Raw genomic sequence first — 16,129 nt, 5'->3', positions numbered from 1 at the left:
TGGTTGTAAATTAAGTGCTTTATGGAAAGAGGAGGACCCATGTTAAGTCATACCTTTGGTTGCAAAGGATAGAAGTGGCAAGTCCAAACAGGATTGGCTGTAATCTCTTGTGACTACAAAGATAACCTGAAGGGGCTGATGACCGTCTGCTCAACATCAAGCCAGTCTCCCTACATTATGTCCCAAACTACAAACAATGTTTGTGTATTTCGCTTTGAAGAATATCAGTGGACCAGGGTAAAAATGTCAGTTTCATCTCCACTGGAGTGTGCTCTTGGCTTCCAATTTTGTATCAGATTGCAAGTTTCCCACAGTATTTACTTTTATGAAAGGCATTCATATCAGTAAAGCCACAATATTGTGTGGCATTTTGGTTTCATAGCACATTCCTGCTTCCCAGCAATTTTGCTGAAATGTCTGTTGGGGAGACTGTGGCTGGGGGTCAGGGGGTGGATGGCAGTGACTGGACAGAAATGTGGGTAAGCAATTTAGATAGTTAATGAGCCACTTGAGAGTTTATTGTAGGATTGAACTGGGTCTTTGGTGTGGTGTAAAAGAAACATGCTGGGTCAGTCACATACCAAAGGGGTGAGATATCTGCATTGTAGGATTTAGGCACTCCTCATCTCTGACCACTCTTAATGAAGTCCTGTTTAGATGACAACTCATTGTAATGATTGTGGAATTGCTTCAATTTCTCAACTGTACAATTGTCAAACCTGGTTTTACTATTCAAGTTCAGTTTGTTTCCAAAACTCTTCTGATTTCGAGAAGTTCTCATGAGATTGGAAGGTACAAAATGTAATTCATTTATTCAAAAAAAGAGAGATAGAAAGCAGAAAACTACAAATTAATTTGTTTCACATCTTTCATATGGGTAATGTTTGAAACTATTATTAAAGAAGTTATGGTGGTGCACTATATGGGTGACACAGTGGCTTAGTGGTTAGCACTGCTGCCTCAGGGACTGCTGCCTCAGGGACTTGTGTTCGATTCCAACCTTGGCTGACTCTCTGTGTGGAATTTGCACATTCTCCTTGTGTCTGTACGGGTTTCCTTCCACAGTCCAAAGATGTGCAAGTTAGGTCGATTAGCCATGCTAAATTGCCCACTGTATCCATTGATGTGCATGTGAGTTGGATTAGCCACGGGAAGTGCAGTGTGATAGTGTAGACGAGTGGTTCAGGGTGGGATGCTCTTTGGAGGGTCAGTGTGGACTTAATCAGCCAAATGGCCTGCTTCCATGTGTAGGATTCTAAGGTCAAGATGATTGGGCAGGTTCAATATGTTTTTGTGAAAGGGAATTTATGTTTCAGCAATCTGTTGAGGTTGTTTGAGGAGGTAACATATGCTGTCTATAAAGGGAAGCTGGTGGCGATATATTGTACTTGGTGGCCATTTGATAAAGGGCCACTTTAAAAGTTATTACAAAAAACACAAGCTCATAGCATAATTTGTAGCAAATTGACTGGGCAGAAAAATTGTCTGGCAAACAGGAAGCAGCAAGTAATTATAAATGGGGCTTGTTCAGGTTGGTAAGGTATAAGGAGTAGTGTGGCACAGAGATCGGTGCTGTGTCCTCAACTTTCAAAAATCTATTTTCATGATTTGGTTGAAAGATCAGAAGGTGTGGTTGCCAAATTTTCTAATGACACAAAATATATAGAAAAGTAGGTGGTGAGGAAGACCTATGCTTTAGATAGATTCCTGAGCTATAGATAGTGAGCCAACATTCAGCAAATGAAGTACAAAGTTGAAAAATGTGAAATTGTCCATTTTGACAGCAAGAATATAAATAAACATATGACCTAAATGGAGTGAGATTGTAGAGCACTGAGCTGCTGGGTGTCCTAGTATTTGAATTAAAAGAAATTAGTATGAAGGTATAACAAACAGTTAGAAGACCAGCATAAGAACAGAAGAACTTGGAATGGTAGGCAATTCAGCCTCATGAATGTGCTCCTCTATTCAATACAATCATGTAGGGGAGCTAACATAATTGCAACATTAAGCCAAAATCACAGACAATATTGAAAGAAACCTTGAAAAGTTCCAAGTTCAGGCACATCTTTTGGTTTGAACTATTCATTGTCACCTCTATCTTCTCTGTCACTGGCTTGATTGATTTTTGGGGTCAAGAGTGTCGTGCTGGAAAAGCACAGCAGGTCAGACAGCATCCGAGGGCAGGGGAATCGATGTTTCAGGCATAAGCCCTTCATCAGTTATTCCTGATGAAGGGCTTATGCCGAAATGTCAATTCTCCTGCTCCTCGGATGCTGCTTGACCTGCTGTGTTTTTCCAGAGCCACACTCTCGACTCTGATCTCCAGCATCTGCAGTCCTCACTTTCTCTTCATTGCTTTTTAGGCCAAGATATAAAACTCTGGATTTCAGCACATATTCTCTTTGTTTTAATTTCACAATATGATTGCTGAGCCTTTATTGCACTTTATCTGGCAATGAAATCTAGCATTGCCCTCTGTTGCAGTCACAATCAACACACAATCCTGATTGCACAAGCAATATGATATCTTACAAAATCTCTCTTTTGTTTGTGGATGAATGTTAGAAAACATTTCACACTATCGGGCTACTTTATGTAGAATATAACTTCGTGGGAATGTTTATTATAAATTACTGTTGATTCTCTCACTCCAAATTGGTCTTTGGTAAGTGTGTCAGGTCCATCCTTGTCACCCTGTGGATCCCATTGTCTCTGTTTTTATGAACTGTCTGGTTGCCTGAGATTTTGTCATCGCCACATACTTGTGTTTGACTTCGCACTATTACAATTGATGTTCCTCGATGACTTCAGTTTAGATGAGTTCATTATATTTCTCAATTTATTTATTTCCTTCTCAACCTAATTTTGAGAGCATAGGGAACTGGATTAGCCTTGCAAAATACTAGTCTGCTTTAGGTGTGTGCTTTCATACCAAATATATCTTAATCACTGTCTTTGAAAATGTTGCTGTGACTATTCAATGACCGATTAAGATTCCTTGTTGTCTTATCCTAGAAAACACATTTCCAGTCCAACCTCAACTTACACATCTAGACTGAAGGGCTCTTGTGGTACAGTGGTCATGTCCCTATCTCTGAACCAGGGAGCTTGATGTCAAGTCCTTCCTACTCCAAAGGTGTGTAATAACATAGCTGGACAGACTGAAGAGAAAATATTTACAAAACTATATTTTACCACTACTATTGGTGGGCTGACATATCTTGCCACAACAGTAGATAACTTAAAGAACTCTTCAAGGTTTGTGAGAAGATTTGTAGCTCGGGTGCTCGTTGCTGTGGTTCTGTTTGCCGAGCTGGAAGTTTTTGTTGCAAACGTTTCGTCCCCTGTCTAGGTGACATCCTCAGTGCTTGGGAGCCTCCTGTGAAGCGCTTCTGTGGTGTTTCCTCCGGCATTTATAGTGGCCTGTCCCTGCCGCTTCCGGTTGTCAGTTTCAGCTGTCCGCTGTAGTGGCCGGTATATTAGGTCCAGGTCGATGTGTTTGTTGATGGAGTTTGTAACTATGAAAGCAACCACCCCAACACACACAAACGAAGTTGCATCAAGACACTATTCAAAAGGGCCACAACACACTGCAGCACACCAGAACTGCAAAAAGAGGAAGAGGAACACCTATACAAGGTATTCGCAAAAAACGGATATCCGCGCAATTTCATCAACAGATGCCTAAGGGAAAGACAACAGAACGAGGACATGCCGCAACCCAAAGGACTAGCCACACTACCATACATCAAGAACATCTCTGAAATGACAGCCAGACTACTGCGACCACTAGGACTTATAACAGCACACAAACCAACAGCCACTCTCAGACAACAACTCACCAAAACGAAGGACCCGATACCCAGCATGAGCAAAACTAATGTAGTGTACAAAATCCCATGCAAGGACTGCACAAAACACTATATAGGACAAACAGAAGACAGCTAACGATCCGCATCCACGAACATCAACTAGCCACGAAACGACACGACCAGCTATCCCTAGTAGCCACACACGCAGACGACAAGCAACATGAATTTGACTGGGACAACACTACCATTATAGAGCAAGCGAAACAAAGAACAGCCAGGGAATTCCTAGAAGCATGGCACTCATCCACAAACTCCATCAACAAACACATAGACCTGGACCCAATATACCGGCCACTACAGCGGATAGCTGAAACTGACAACCGGAAGCGGCAGGGACAGGCCACTATAAATGCCGGAGGAAACACCACAGAAGCGCTTCACAGGAGGCTCCCAAGCACTGAGGATGTCACCTAGACAGGGGACGAAACGTTTGCAACAAAAACTTCCAGCTCGGCGAACAGAACCACAGCATTAAAGAACTCTTACTTTGAACTTGATTTATCTGCATGTTTGTAACATCTCACCAGTGTTCAATTAAACTGTGTTTTAGTTAGAGTTATGTCACTATGTGTAACAGTAAATTGCAACTATATCAAATGTTGTATAAGGTAATGGGTTTGAAGGAATTAATACGCTCAACCCAATCTGATGATGTTACATAGTCTTTGGGTGGGGAAGAGGCAATCTAGCACAAGGAGACAGCTGTACCAACTTTGTCTAATGAGCCATAATTACAAAACTATTAATGCAACTTTTACCCATTCATATAAAGCAATAAATTACATCTCATTGTTCAGGCAGTACCTTTTCTCATTAATACCCATGAGTGCTTTATACTCTACCACTGCTAATTATTTAGGTCCTTATACTAAATATCAATTCTGTGCTGTGTGGAGGCGGAAGAAAAGTCTACATAGCCAGAGCCTTATAGTGCTTGGTTACAGAGAGAGCAATGAGATAAAGTTTTGTTCTAGGTGTTGTTCTGATGCTACTACTGTGTGGAGGTAACAGTTTCTCTTCAACCTAGTTAATTCATTTAGCAGCAGCAGTTCTGAGGTACTGCGAGTGGACTCCATGCTGAAACTGCCTAGACAGAAAAGGAAAGATATGAGATTTTGAAGAGACTGAAGGCAAAACATGAAAAAAGTCCAATATTTTTTCAGAGGAAAATAAATAACATCAACAGAAATTATTTTGCTGCTTTGCACTTTGTTTGGTTGGTAGCTGCACATGGTGGGAGGGGAGGAGAGAAAGCTGAAAGTAAGAATTTTGCTTAATTGTAGCAGAGCAGTACTTTCTTTAACCATCTTGGAGAAAAACATCACCCATTCACTCCCAAAACATTGAGAAACATCCTGCTGCTCTTGATTATAACAACAAGAAACAAGCACCCATGTAACCTGAAACCTCCTATTCACCCCCACTCCTGTTTTACCTGAACTCTCTATTTCCTTAAAGGTAAAAGGGGGATACCTACACTACTATCTCTTTTGCCCCCTACCTGATTGATGATTATCAATACCAACGTTAGAGAAGAGGTGATCATGGCTTTGATAGCAATGGTGCTGGTGGTAGGACCCAACCGCACTTATATAGTAGCTGCTACCTCTGTGGCCCCAATGCCTTATGAGCTCTTCATTAAGAGTCTAGGATGCTGAGCTGTGCCCATCTCAGCAGGAGTATCAAAGTGTGTCTGAACTCCACAGTTTGGTGTCCACTTATGATGGTGTGTTCTTCCAGATGGCCAAATGAGTGGTGCACTGGGCTCAAAGTAACAGCAATACTCCAGCCTATTCTGCAGACATTCATTTTATTTTCTAATCAACGTCTTTGGAGATGTTATTACATAACTCTGGAACAGGTGAGTCTTGAACCCAGAACTCCTAGCTCAGAAGCAAGGACACTACCACGGTCACAAGACTCAAACTATGTTATTACACACTACCAGAGGGATGAGACTTTAACCCAGACCTCCTAGCTCACTTTCAGACATTTGCTCCAGGTGCCTCAAATCCTTAAAACCAGTTGGTTAAATGGGTGCCTCAAATCCTTAAAACCACAATGGGTGACTTGGCATCAGGGATTGAGGATGGAGCTGGGCACTATCTCTCGATGGCCCAGAACCTCTGGAGGAACCCAGGTGGAGCCCTTCATTGGTTATTCTGAGAGTAGAATCACCACTGTGTCAAAATCAGCTGGTGGCTCTAAACCCACTCCCACCTTCACAGGATCCCTACAGTGAGGAAGCAGGCCATCCAGCCCATCGAGTCCATGCCGACCCCCGCCAGAGAGCATCCTACCAAGATCCACTGCGTAATGCCATCCTTATAATCCTGTATTTCCCACAACTAATACATCTAGCCTGCGCAACCTTGGGCTAGGGGAGGAAACCAGAGCACCTGGAAGAAACCCACATAGACAAAGGAGAATGTCTGTGGGGATCCCTTGAGAAATGGGATGGAAGCCAAGGGCAACTGACTGGAGGAGGTTAGTGGTTTGGTGGAACACAGTGGAGACAACTTGGAATCTATTAACAATGAAATGATGGATGCTGCATACCCATCATTCCTGCTGGGGATCTTCAGGTTTCTTTGTAAATCTATTTCAGATGTCACAACAAAGTCCAGTTGGCTCTGGAGTTGCATACTGCCACAACCCCTCACTTTGCTGATCCATGACTCCATCCACATTTCTCCCCGGGGTCCTAGAGGGAGAAAAAGACTGAAGATGCCTCCCCTTCCTCGTCACATTAACAAGTGTTGGTCATGATAGCATTTCACATTTTTTTAATGAATTCATTCACACGCATGATAGTGTACAAATAAATAAACAACTTACTGGAGGAAGAGACTTCACAAATATTCCCATCTGTAATGATGGAAGAGCCCAAAACAACAGAGCAAAAGATAAGGCTGAAGTATTTGTGCAATCTTCAGTCAGAAGTTTCAAGTAAATGATCCATCTTGGCCTCCTCTTCAGTGGTCCCTAACATCACAGACGCCGGAATTCAGTCAATTCAATTCACTCCACATGATATGAAAAATGGTTGAAGACACTGGATACATCAAATGTTGTGGGCCCTGACAACATTCCAGCAAAGTACTGAAGACTAGTGCTCCAGAACTTGCTGCTGCCCTATCTAAACTCTTCCACTACTGTTATAACACTGGAATCTACCGACAATGTGGAATATTACCCAGATATGTCCAGTACACAAAAAGCTGGACAAATCCAACCACTGCTCCATCAGTCTACTTTCGAATCACTTAAGTGATGGAAAGTATCATCAACAGTACTATCAAGCAGCACCTTCACAGGATCCCTACAGTGAGGAAGCAGGCCATCCAGCCCATCGAGTCCATGCCGACCCCCCCAGAGAGCATCCTACCAAGATCCACTGCGTAATGCTATCCTTATAATCCTGTATTTCCCACAACTAATACATCTAGCCTGCGCAACCTTGGGCTAGGGAAGGAAACCAGAGCACCTGGAAGAAACCCACTAAGATAAAGGAGAATGTCTGTGTGGAGTTTGCAATGTCAGCCAAAGGTGGAATTGACAAAGGTCCCTGGTGTTGTGAGGCAACAGTAAATCCTGAACAACTGTGTTGCACCTGTTCTACAATAACCTGCTCAGGTCCTGACATCATTACAGCCTTTGTTCAACATAGACAAAAGAGCTGAATTCCAGAAATGAGATGAGAGTGGCATCTCTTGACATTAAGGCTGCATTCAAACGAGGACAGTATTGAAGAACCGTAACAAAACTGGAATCAATGGATAGTATGAAAGCAATCTCTCTGCTCATTGAAGTCATATCTGACATATAGGAAGATGGTCATGGTTGTTGGAGTGTCCTAGGCCCGACAATTTGCAGTTACTTCATCTCTAACCTTTCCTCCATCTTAAAGGTCATAAGGTCAGTAGTGGGGATAAATGCATAATGTTCAGCATCATTTGCAACACCTCAGATGCTGAACTAGTCCATGTTGAGAAGTAACAAAGAGTGGTGGACGTGATCTATATGGCCTTTAGTAAGGCGTTCAACAAAGTTCCTCATGGTTGATTGGTTAGCAAGGTTAGTTCTCATGGAATATAAGGAGAACTATCCATTTGGATACAGAACTGGCTCAAAGGTAGAAGGCAGAAGGTGGTAATGATGCGTTGTTTTTCAGACTGAAGGCCTGTGACCAGTAGAGTGCCATAAGGATCGGTGATGAGTCCATTATTTTTCATCATTTATATAAATGATTTAGATGTGAACATAAGATGATATCAAAATTGGAGGTGTAGTGGACAGCGAAGAAGGTTACCTCAGATTATAAAGGGATCTTGATCAGATGAGCCAGTGGGCTGAGGAGTGGCAGGTGGAGTTCAACTTAGATAAATGTGAGGTGCTACATTTTGGAAAAGCAAATCTGTGGAGGACTTATACACTTAATGGTAAGGTCCTAGGGAGTGTTGCTGAACAAAGAGACCTTGGAGTGCAGGTTCATAGATCTTTGAAAGTAGAGTCGCCAGTAGATAGGATAGTGAAGAAGGTGTTTGGTATGTTTTTCTTTATTGGTCAGAACATTGAGTACAGGAATTGAGAGGTCATGTTGCGGCTGTACAGGACATTGGTTAGGCCACTTTTGGAATATTGCATGCAATTCTGGTTTCCTTCCTATTGGAAGGATGTTGGGAAACTTGAAAGCGTTCAAAAAAGATTTACAAGGATGTTGCCAGGGTTGGAGGATTTGAGCTATAGAGAGAGGCTAAATAGGCTGGGGTTGTTTTCCCTGGAGTGTCGGAGGCTGAGGGGTGACCTTATAGAGGTTTATAAAATCATGAGAGGCATGGATAGGATAAACAGCGAAGGTCTTTTCCCTGGAGTGTGGACTCCGGAACTAGAGGGCATAGATTTAGGGTGAGAGGGGAAAGGTACAAAAGGGACCAAAGGGGCAACTTTTTCACGCAGAGGGAGGTGCATGTATGGATTGAGCTGCCAGAGGAAGCGGTGGAGGCTGATACAATTACAGCATTTAAAAGGCATCTGAATAGGAAGAGTTTAAAGGGATGTGGGCCAAGTGCTGGCAAATGGAACTAGATTAGGTTAAGATGATTGGTAGGCATGGACGAGTTGGACCAAAGAGTCTGTTTCCAAGCTATACATCTCTATGACTCTATGACTCTGTTCAAATGCAACATTATCTGGAATATACCTAGGCTTGGGCTGACAAATGACAAATAACTTGCATGCCTCAAAAATGGCAGACAATAACCATCTCCATTAAGAGACAATCTGACCAACACCCCTTCACATTCAATGGTGATGCCATCATATACTCTTCTACTACTGACATCCTTGGGTTATCATTGACGAGAAACCAATTCAACTCACCACATAAACAAAGTGGCCATGAAAGCAAGTCAACGACAAGGAATATTGAGACAAGTAATTCACTTCTTGATTCCCTAAAACCTATCCATCATCTACAAGGCACAAGCCAGGAGAATGATGGAATATGTCCCACTTGCCTGGATATGTGCAGCTCCAACAACACTCTAGAAGCTTGACTCCATCCAGGATAAAGCAGCCATCTTGATTGGCACTGCATCCAGTCCCTCGACCACCAACATTTAGTACACAGTGTTGCTACTTTCTACCAGATGCTCTGCAGAAATTCACCAAAGATAGACTGTCCGGTTAAACACATGACTACTTCTAGAAGGAGAAGAGCAGCAGGTACATGGGAACACCACCAATTGCAAGGTCCCCTACAAGCCATCCACCATTCTGGCTTCAAAATGTATTGCTGCTCCTTCACTGTCACTGGGTCAATATTCCATCCCTAATGGCATTATGGGTCAACCCTACAGCATGTGGACTGCAGCAGTTTAAGGCAGCAGCTCACCATTACTTTCTCAGGGGCAACTAGGGATGGGAGATAAATGCTGGTCAGCCAACAATCCTCATGTCCTGTAAGTAAATTTATAAAAAATTTAATGCCACAGTGTCTCAGTGGTTAGCATTGCTGCCTCACAGCACCAGGGACCTAGATTTGATTCCAGCCTTGGCGACTGTCTGTGTGGAGTTTGCACTTCCCCCCATTTCTCTGTGGGTTTCCTCCTGCAGATGAGGTGAATTGGCGATTCTAATTTGTCCATAATCTTAGGTACATTAGTCAGAACGAAATGGGTTTGGGTGGATTACCCTTCGGAGGGTTGGTGTGGACTTGTTGGGCTGAAGGGCCTGTTTCCACAGTGTAGGTAATCTGATCTAAATGTGTTATTCCCTGACAATGGTCAATCCGAGTCATCATTAGATTCTCAATTCCAATTTTTTATTCTGCTCAAGCTCCACTATCTGCCATGGTGGGATTTGAATCTGAGTCCCTGGAACATTACCTGGTACTCTAGATTAATAGCCTAGCAATAATACCATGGTCCACCGACCTTTCTAGCTTTTGACATGGACATTACCATAAAAAACCTCAACCTGAACTGCAGCAGAGAAGCACGTTGCGGATTTCGGAACATCTCACTCCATAAAGAAGGAAGTTTGTGTTGTGCTTCCTGCAGGAGGGAAAGAAGCACATTGTTCTTGGAAAAGTAGCCAGGTAGGTCATGAAGTGATAAGGAGGGGTCTGCATGAGTCACATTCCTTGAATTCCGATGAAATGCCTATTTTGTTGAGCCCTCAATTTCACTTGGCCATTTAGGGGACCAGTGCCAGCTCCACATCAGCATTGACTTGGGGCCTGGTACTTCAATTTCTGAATACATACCTTTCTCTGGCTGGATTGCAAATGGAAGCTTCTTTGAAGAAGTATCTACTCTTTTGAACTCCATTGATCGGAGTAAATGTATCTTCTGTGGTGCAGATTTTATCTGCTTCCCGAGCCAAAAGATTGTGTCAGTATGCAGCCCTACTTAGCATTTGTAAAAACGTTGCCACAGGTCGTCCCGTTGGTCACCAAGCAATTAGACTCTTCCTCCAGTTTGCAGGAGCTGACTGGAGTTGAACGAGTGTGTGTAGGCCCTGAAGGACTGTTTGATGACTGGGCAAGATGGAAACATGCTTTAAAGAACAATCAAACAAAGGACTGTAACTTATTAGATAGTCTCCAGATCCTGAGGCCAGCCAAAAAGCAAACAGAAATATAAAAGAATCTCCTTTAAATAACAAAGAGGGACTTTGGTTTTGGGAATCTATGAACTTACTCAACCTATGATTACATGGGACAGTTTGATGCAACAATTCTCTACCCCAAATTTCAATGGTAATGGGGAAGAACTTTCACTTAAAATGCTCTGCACTGGGGGCTTTTGCCACCACCTCATGCCAGATAGATGTGGAAGTGGAAGGCATCTAGCAGCACCTCATGGAGAAAAATCTTCCATGCCAGATGGAAGGACTAGAAGGGAATTTCCTTGAGATAGCTCAAGTTGTGAGTGCAGGTCTAAGAGTGGCGTTGAGAGGTCGTGGCTAATGCAAAATCGTGTTTGAGCAGGGGTCAAGTTAGACAGGCCCCAGCATATGCTGAACTACCTCAACACCATGAGTGCATACTAGGCCAAGGACTGCTAATTTCAGTTTTTACTTGGCTTTATCTATAAACTGGATATTATCAGACCCATGCCTGGCAAAATACTGATCACTTTGCACATCCTTGAGTCTCGTGACCCCAGTAGGCCTAGACCTCTCTTCTGGCAGCCATCAAATGTCATCCTAATGGAGGTGTGGCGTTCTGATGCTGTAAGACCATATGAAATAAGAACAGGAGCAGGCCCTCAAGCCTGCTCCACCATTGAATAAGTTTGTGACTAATCTGACATTCCTTGCATCCACTTTACTGCCTCCTTTCCCTGTAATCCTTGATATCCCTAATGATCAAGAATCTATCTCAGCCTTAAAAATACTAAAGGACTCTGCTCCCATGGCTATCTATTACAAGAAATTCCATAGACTCTCAAACCTCAGAAAAACTTCCTCCTCATCTGTCTTAAATTGGCACTCCTTTATTCTGAGACTATGCCCTCTGGTCTACTATCTTCCATGAGGCAAGCATTCTTTCAGCAATTACTGTGTAAATTCAATTAAGAATCTGTTATGTTTCAATAAGATCACCTCTCATTCTTCTAAATTGTAGTGAGTGAAGTTTCAATCTTTGAAGTCTTTGCTCATAAAACAGTCACTCCATGCCTCCAATAATCTGAGTAAAATTCCTCCGAACTGCCTTCAATGAAAATATATCTTCTTTTAAATATAAAGACCAAGACTGTCCACAGTACTCCAGGTGTGGTCTCACCAGCAACATGTACAGCTGCAGTAAGACTTGCCTATTCTTATACTCCAACCTAATTGAAATAAGGGCCAACATTCCATTAGCCTTCATTACCTAATGCACCTGTGTTAGCTTTCTGCATTTTGTACACAAGTACCCCAAAAACCCCTTGCATTGTGGCTTTTTTCCATTTTAAGTAGCATTCTGTTCTTTTGTTCTTCTTTATAAATTGAACAACTTCACATTTTCCCACATTATACTCCATTTGCCAATGTTGGCAAACCACATAACCTGAGAGGCCAACCACTATCACAACATAGCAGCTATCAGTTGGTTTATGATCAATACTCGGTCAGGATAGAACTTGGATTAATCCAGTCCAGTGTTTTAGGCTATTTTGGCTTCCTTCTCTTGTGACTTCATCAACCTTGATTCTTCAGAGGGTTTATGACTGGCTTCCAAGCAGAAGAGATGGATGGTGCTTCAGGTGAAGGGCCTGAGCACTTGCAGTAGACAGTCTGTCCACCACAAACTGACAAAGAGTCTGAAACTCTTTCACCAATTGATCCTGATGTGGAGGTGCCGGTGTTGGACTGGGATGGACAAAGTCAGAAGTCACATAACACCAGGTTATAGTCCAACAAGTTTATTTAAAATCACAAGCTTTCTGAGTGCTGTTCCTTCATCATTTCATCTAATGAAGAAGCAGTGCTTTGAAAGCTTGCAATTTTAAATAAGCCTGTTGGACTATAACCTGATGTTGTGTGATTTCTGACTTTAACCAATTGATCCTTACAGATGAGTTGCACAGTATCTGTTGGAACCACCCTCATCATCTGCAGTTTAAACCAGTTTGTGAATATGAGGAGCATATGATCATTATAAGCCCAAAGGACTACCTCTACACTTGACCCATACAGAACCAAACCTGATACCTCCTCCACAAGACTCACAGGGATGGTTCCAAGCAAATTGATTATAACAGGCCAGACAAGAGGCAGACCTCATTCACTTCTCTCCCAAAGAAAAGGGGGAGTTGTCAAGGACCTTCAGTCCTAATTAATCACCCTGCAGTAGTATATAGAAATTGGAGTCAAGAGTGTATTGCTGGAAAAGCACAGCAGGTCAGGCAGCATCCTAGGAGCAGGAAAATCGACGTAGACTCTCCTGCTCTTTGGATGCTGCCTGATTTGCAGTGCTTTTCCAGCACCACACTCTTGACTCTAATCTCCAGCATCTGCAGTCCTCACTTTCACCTATAGAAATCAGATCCTAGAAACAATTTACATCTTGAGCCCAGACACTTTACTGCAAACGTATTTCTTGGAACTGATGCACTTCTGTCCCTGTCCAAAAACAACATGTTCAATATTATATCTTTCTTTGAGCTCCCTTTAAATTTCTGGTTGCACTTCAGCCCCATGCTCCTGATCTTTGGTTATTTGATGCACAAAATGGTGAACAACCTTTCATGGTCTGCTCCTGAACCTGACCATGGTCTATGGAGCATGCCAAGGAGGGGGTTGTAATACCTGACTCTTCCACTTGTCTGTGGTTGCAACTGCACCAAATTGTCCTCTAGGAAGGAGCATGTGGTGTCTGCCAGTATGCTTTAGACCTCCTACGAATGGTCAGCGCTCTGGGATTTGTAATGATTCTTTACCTTTATCTTCTAAAATATCATTAACTGTAACAAACGTATCCATTTTCTCCGTATATAAACTGGTTTTCAAGCTCTGTCGTAGTTTACTAACCTTCTGTGGATGCAATAATTCAGTCCAGTTTCAACACCAATTGTGGCCAATAGAACCTTAGTAAATGTCTATAAAAATGATACAGAAGCTAATTTAGAACAAATTCACCATCGTCAGTCAGAGTAGCCAGTTATATTTTACATGCATCTTCTCTTTAAGCACTCCACGTACTGTGTGCATACAATTTTGTGAATCTTCCTGGCAACTAGTCTGCTGTGGATCACTGTAATGTTTATTTCACAACTTTTTACAATGAACTAATCCATGGAGTTAATCAATCCCTGACAAGTATATAATGCTAACTTTCATGATCACGGTCAAATAAATTGAACAAGAATGGAAAACATTGAAATAAAAGCAAATTACTGCAAATGTTGGAAATCTGAAATAATAAGAACAATGTGCTGGAGAAACTTTGCAAGTCTGGCAACATTTATGGAAAGAGAGACAGACAGAGGTAATGTTTTCAGTCCAATATCATTCTTCTTCCCTTGTAATGATAAAGCCTATTCTGCTTGAACAGTCAGCAAGCCAGTTATTCAACACGTTAAACAGAGTCAGCGGTTTCAAATCATGCTAAAGTGCATAAGACAAACCTTTGGGTGTAGCACAGTGTTAATATCCCTACCCTGAACCAAGAGACCTAAGTTCATGCTCCAGAGGTGTGTAATAACATATCCGAATGGGTTGATTATGAAAATAGGTGAGACAAACCTTAAAGTCTTTGTTTATTATAGCAAAGTGTTGAAAATGCACCTTCCTGGTAAGCAAACAAATTCCTATCAGGAGGCTAATTTAACAGACTCCTCAAGAAAGGCAGGTGATCAGGGTATGTGGTCGATAAATGGTAAGCCAGAAAAGGTGAAATGCATGCCATCCAAAATGAATGTCCAAAGAACTGGGACAGAGCAGAGGAAGAAGGACTTTGTTTCCTCTCTGAATGTAGTTCTTACCAAAATAAAATTGCTGAGCCTGTCATTTGGACAGTGAACTAATTGCGTCAGTTCCAAGAAACCATGCTTGCAGTCAAGTGTCTGTGGAAATTCCTGTAATGTTAATGGATAAAAGTTGATCTCGTTGAATTTATGAAAAGGTAAATTCTTCAAGGTTGTGGGTTTAATTTTGGTTTCAGAATAGAAGGCTCAAAGCCTCCGTTCAGAAGAATTACATTTTTAGTTCAAAAGAACCAGCTCTTCAGTAAAAGTGGTTTCTAGTTTGTGGAGTTTTGAATCCAGGAGAGTTTAAGTAAAAGTCTTCACTAACCAGTGATGTCCAGGCTCTACAAATGAATAAAAGAAAATTCAAGTTAGAACCGAGAAAAAAGTTAGACCATAAGAATTTTGAAAGGTTCAAACTAGAAGACTCAAATAATTGGTAAAGTTATCTCCTGTGATCCAAGGGAAAGAAACTGAAAACATTTGGTTTCGTAAAGACTGGGGGGAAAAAAAAGTGTTTTTTCTGGAATTAAGTATCTGAACTGATTAATGTTGGGAAATAGGTTGTAACTTTGTTTATTTTGTTAAGTTCTTTTCTAACTGTAGTGTGTTTTATGTGTAGATTTATTGGTTTTCTTGTGTATTGAAGTACCACTTGGAGCCTTATTTGAATATGTCCCATTAACTCACCACCATGGTAATCAACTGCAAAAATCAAAAGATATGATCTGTTAAGCCATGTTTCATTTTGGAATCTGATTTGTCCAGCAATAGCATCAGTTGGAATCATAACATTATACAGCTACAAAGAACTGTGCATCAACCCAAACAGACTGCACACAAGGAGCATATTCCAGCTACAACAAAGACCATCTGGGATTCTGCCAGAGGCATATGCATAAAGCGATCAACAAAACAAACTCTGACAATATACATAATGAGACAAAGACTGATGTTTTCATTTTGATGTTTTCATAAGATTGACAGTCATCGCATTTTGTATGGAGTTATTCAAATTATCTGTACTCCATAAGCTGATCAGTTATTGGCCAAGTCTGATACAGGGACAAATGCCAGTGAAATATCTCTGAATTCTAAAAACATTTACCAATGGCATGGGAAGCCATTAAACAAAAACAATGAAAAATTTCAGTGTAGAATTGGTGAACTTGTATATGTGTATGATTATTAATGCCTGAGTGCAAATATAATCAATCTGCCTGGATGTCAGATGGTCTACATCATAAACACTGCTAGACCACATACTGCATGTCTTAGGTTTGGAAGATGACTCAG

The sequence above is a fragment of the Chiloscyllium plagiosum genome, unplaced genomic scaffold, assembly GCF_037043375.1.
Source record: "Chiloscyllium plagiosum isolate Xiang-an unplaced genomic scaffold, Cpla_swu_hap1 HiC_scaffold_11, whole genome shotgun sequence".
Classification (NCBI taxonomy): Eukaryota; Metazoa; Chordata; class Chondrichthyes; order Orectolobiformes; family Hemiscylliidae; genus Chiloscyllium; species Chiloscyllium plagiosum.
Note: the sequence above shows the minus strand (reverse complement) of the source record.